Below are 4,891 nucleotides of genomic sequence, written 5' to 3' on the forward strand. Positions count from 1 at the left end.
AGGCCGGAGGCGGCTCCTCGGAGCCGTAAGGAGGCTGCCATGCTGCCCCCGCCCCGCCTCCCCGCGGTGACCTCCGCCGCCTCCCGGCTAGTCCACTGACTGCGAGTGCACGTAACGGGGCAGGGAAACTCGGCCGTGGCGTGGGGCCGCGCGCGCACGCGCTCTCGCCACTTGGGGGCGGGCACCCACCGCGAGGGGAGGAGCGCAGCGCCGAGAGGCGCGGCTCTGCAGGACAGGGCTCGTCAATCACCTTACGGACAGGGCAGCAGACCAATCAGAATTCCAAGTCTTTCGAGGCTTTGCAACGCACCAATAGGAGGACTTTCGGAACCTCTATATCAGATACCCTGGGCCCTCCCCCAAACTCCCTTTTCGTTTACAGCTCTAGAGTCTCCTTGTTTACTAAAATGCGGAGAATGTGTGGGAGGCGGTGGCTGTTGCTCACTACTGCCTGCCTCCCTGCAGCACCTGCCGCCCAGAACCACCCCTTCCGAGGGCTGTAACCACGTGTTTCCTTCTTGCAGGCAGAAGACTGACTCTCAGGAACTGCTCCAGTTTTTTAGGCAAGAGTAGAAATTTGCAAACTTTCAACTTTTGACTTCAATAATACGTGGATTTCCTAACTTTGGCATTTGTATTCTTAGTGTCTGTTCGTTGAAAACAATTACAGAAATCTACCATATGTGTAATAACTTTTAAATTCATTTGATTATGGGCCGGCCCGTGGCTCAGTCGGGAGAGTGCGGTGCTGATAACACCAAGGCCATGGGTTCGGATCCTATATAGGGATGGCCGGTTGGCTCACTAGCTGAGCGTGGTGTTGACAACACCCAGCCAAGGGTTGAGATCCTCTTACCGGTCATCTTTTAAAATAAATAAATAAATAAATAAATTCATTTGATTATATTTAACCCAATAGTTTCTCAATACCTTTGAAAAATCGTAAGAAAACAAGTTGAAAACTTGTTCTTTTTGAAGAGTAGAATTACTAGGAAGTTGTATTTCCTAAGACATTTCTCTAATATTTGAAAATTCTACAGCCTGCATTCATTTCATAAGCAAAAACTAAAGGTAAGTTAAATTCCAGAAAGTAGTGTATATGTATGCATGTGTGTTAGAGAGACAAATATCTTATTTCTTCATTCTTCTCTCTGTGCTTGGTGTACATATCTGGATCTCTGAACCCCTTGGGGATAATTTCAGGACTTCCCATCTCCACTAAGTCCACCAAAGGGTTGGGAGCCATGAGCACACCAAAGCAACACTTGCAGCCTTTGGAGAGAGTAAACAGTGACTGGGGCAATAGGAACCCTAGGGTGCCTTCCACCCCTCTTCCAAATTTGTTTTATTTATTCATTTTCCTAAGTGTATCAGTCTGTTTGTTGCTTATAACAGAATACCTGAGACTGGGTAACGTATGAGGAAAAGAGGTTTATTTCTTACAGTTTTGCAGGCTGGGCAGTCCAAAGTCTAGGTAACACTTCTGGTGAGGGCATTCTCCTGAGTGGAAACTCTCTACAGGATCCTGTGACAACCAGGGTGTCACCTGGTGAGAATGTGCTAAGGCAAGAGAGCTAACCTTCTTACTTGCCCTCTTTATAAAGCTGTCAGAACCATGGCCATTCCTCCATGAATGGATCCATCCATTTGTGACAGCACAGTCCTCACAATCTAATCACTTCTTACAGGACCCACCTTTCAAATAGCATATTCAGATTTTTCACCTTCTTTGTGGGGTCGAGTTCAATGAGTTTTGAGGAGACTTTCAACCTACAGCACCTATAGTTGTGCTCATCCATCCCTTTAAGTAACAGAATCAACGGATTTGACTTTGACCTTTTTTTCCCTTCTGCCCAGTTACCCATGGAGTTGGAAACTGCTAAAAGGAAAGAAAAGGAGTTGGATCATTTCCAAGCAGGCTCTTTGATGGTTCTGGGCATGCTAGCAATGTTTCCTGGAACTGGTAGAGAGCAAGGTCCCTATTTGTAACTGGTAGAAAAACAATTCCCTTCTTTGGCTGTCTCTCCATCCCAACCCTCCATCACACACCAACCAAAAAGAAGGAAGGAAAGGGAGGGAGGAAGGTAGAAAAAACTCATTTTAGCTATTGGGCAGTTTCCTAGATTTGGGTCCCCACCCCTAACAGGACTGTTAATTGGTTTTCTGAAACATTTTCTACCTGTTCCTCTTTATCTGATTTCTTTAGGTTTTAGCAGGAATAGACCTGCAACCAATAAATGTAACCCTGCTTTCTATAATTAACTGTTAAAGTGCAGTTTGCCTTTCAGCAATGTCAACCTACACAGCAGAGCTATTTACAATACAGGACAAGTCAATTGATCTCCCCAGCTCCTAGAGTTTATATCCCAGTCCTCTTGAGATTTTATATCCAATCATATTGCATTTGTCATTTTTATTAAGAGCTACTGTTTTTCTTTCTCTAGGTTGTTTATAGGGCTCTTTTCTTGAAAATGAGTATTTCTTTACAAAAGGCTGCCTCCTGCGAACAGCATTTTCCTAGGACTAGAAGAAGAGAAAAGGGAAAGGGACTCAGAAAGAGCAGGCAGAGCTAAAGTTGGGCATGAGGGTTTTTTGATTTGCTTTTTTTTTTTTTTCCTAGACTGATGATGATGGCTTTGAACAGGCAGTGGTATTGAAAGTTTGATTCTGGGCCGGCCCGGTGGCGCACTGCTACAGTGCGCCGCTTGGGAAGTGCAGTGGCGCTCCCGCCGAGGGTTCAGATCCCACATACAGCCCGGCCGCTCCCTGGCTGAGCAAGGTGCGGGTGCAACACCGAGGGTTGCGATCCCGTAGCCGGTCCCGGTCCAGTACGGGCGCGACACTGAGGGTTGCGATCCGTTGCCGGTCACGAAAAAAGACAAAAAGGAAAAAAAAAAAAAAAGAAAGTTTGATTCTTTTTGCTCAACCATGACCAGGGGATAAGTCACAATTTCTCCATATCCCTACATCATGTAGACGAATGTTTCCTCCTAGAAACCCTATATTGATTCATAAATTGAGGAATTTTCACAGAAGGTTTCTCATAAGCATTATGATTTTTTTAAAGTAATTTGAAGATACTCACAGATATTATTGTATTTGCAAAGGCAGTTACTGCCTATGGCTGGCTTTCTTTATTTGATTGCCCTCCTGATACCTTTGTTTGAAAGACACTGCAACTTCTCCCTAATTCTTTCCCACGCATTTTTGTCTGAAATTGTGTTTTAATGCATTATAGTGGTCCTTGATTTCTGTTTTCAGGAAGATGGAGTAGAAGTATTTTTTCCCTATTCCTCCCACTGAGTACAACTAAAAACTTGGAACATTATAGATAAGACAAACATAAGACACTGAAAGGTAGAGAGAAGTCATACTGGCCAGGGACTTCAAGACCCAAAGAGGAGCACAGTGGTAAGTTCCTCGGGTTTTCATTTAGCCTTATGTATCTCAAACTGGGTGTCGGAGAAGCCTAAAACCAGAAACCTGAAAATGCTAAGAGGCATAGACAAAAAATTCCCGCCAAAAATGCTACTCTCTCTAGCCAAAGGATGAAAAAGGGGCCTACCAAGACAGAAAATATTTAGAAGATAACTATTCTACTGTAGTCAAACAACACACACACACACTCACTCACTCTGTGGCCCCATCCCCAGAAAGCAAAGGACGAATGGGGAGCCTAGACTTCTACACCTCCAGGCTGTGATGAAGCACCCCAACATCCTAACACCTCAAACCCCTACTCCTGGGCCGGTCCCGTGGCACACTCGGGAGTGTGCGGTGCTGGGACGCTCCCGCCATGGGTTTGAATCCTATATAGGACTGGCTGGTGCACTCACTGGCTGAGCGCGGTGCAGGCGACACCAAGCCAAGGGTTGCGATCCCCTTACCGGTCACGAAAAAAGACAAAAAAACAAACAAACAAAAACCCTACTCCTCAGCCCCTCTGAGGTGGTGTCAGAGAAAACCAAGTAGAGAGCTGGAACTTTCATCCTCAACACTGTACAAGTACTCCTCCCCACAGAGACCTCCCCATACCCTTGGTGTCAGAGGAAACCACATGGGGAGCCTGGACTTCCACTCCTACCTTACAGTAATGAGGTACCCTCCCCATTCTCTGTTTAGGTGGTATCAGAGGAGGCCTAGTGGAAGGTTAGGACTTCACCATTGCCCAGCTGTGAGGAGTCTGCCTCTTCCATCCCATGGTGAGTGGAGGCCATATGGGGAGCAGAGACAGGGTGTTTTAATCCCTCCCAGTTAGGGAGGTATCACTGGAAGCCTAGTGGGGAGCTGAAACTCCCACCCTTGCCTGGCAATAATGAGGAGCTCTCCCTCTCCCCCTCCCAGTGTCATCAGAGGGGGAATAGGGAACCTAGAACTATACTACCATCTGGCATTTTCAAGTCCATGTCCCCTTCCATGCCCCTGCCAGAGCAGTGTCAGGAAAAAACAGTTAAAATAGAAGGTTTAAATATCCAGAGTGTCATAAAACCTAAACATCTAGATTGCAATCAAAAACCACTCATCATACCAAAAACCAGGAAGATTTCAAGCTGAATGAAAAAAGACCATCAATAGATACCAACACCAAGATGACAAACAAGTTAAAATTAACTGACAAAGATTTGAAAGCAGCCATCAGAAAAAAATACTTTAATGAGCAATTAAAACATGCTTGAAATAAATGAAAAAAAAAATCTCAGCAAAGGAATAGGAGACATAAAGAAATTGGACTGTCTGTTAGCTCAGTTGGTTAAAGTGTAGTGCTGCTAACATGAAGGTTAGAGTTCGATCCCCATATTGGCCAGCTGCCAAATAACAATAATAAAAAAGAAAAAAAGAAGAAATAAATGACAATTTTAGAACTGAAAAATGCAATAAATGAAATTTTAAA

General features: G+C 44.9%; 1 long non-coding RNA gene across 1 annotated transcript in view; it reads left to right on the forward strand.

Moving 5' to 3' along the window:
* Window positions 1-952: 952 nt before the first annotated feature.
* LOC103592261 overlaps window positions 953-4,891 on the forward strand; it is a 12,264-nt gene continuing 8,325 nt past the window's right edge. The window contains exons 1-3 of the long non-coding RNA XR_550653.1: window positions 953-1,071; window positions 3,262-3,411; window positions 4,123-4,202. This is a non-coding gene — a long non-coding RNA (uncharacterized LOC103592261). The remainder of the gene's footprint in view (window positions 1,072-3,261; window positions 3,412-4,122; window positions 4,203-4,891) is intronic.

The sequence above is a fragment of the Galeopterus variegatus genome, unplaced genomic scaffold (assembly GCF_000696425.1).
Source record: "Galeopterus variegatus unplaced genomic scaffold, G_variegatus-3.0.2 Scaffold1117, whole genome shotgun sequence".
NCBI classification, from domain to species: Eukaryota; Metazoa; Chordata; class Mammalia; order Dermoptera; family Cynocephalidae; genus Galeopterus; species Galeopterus variegatus.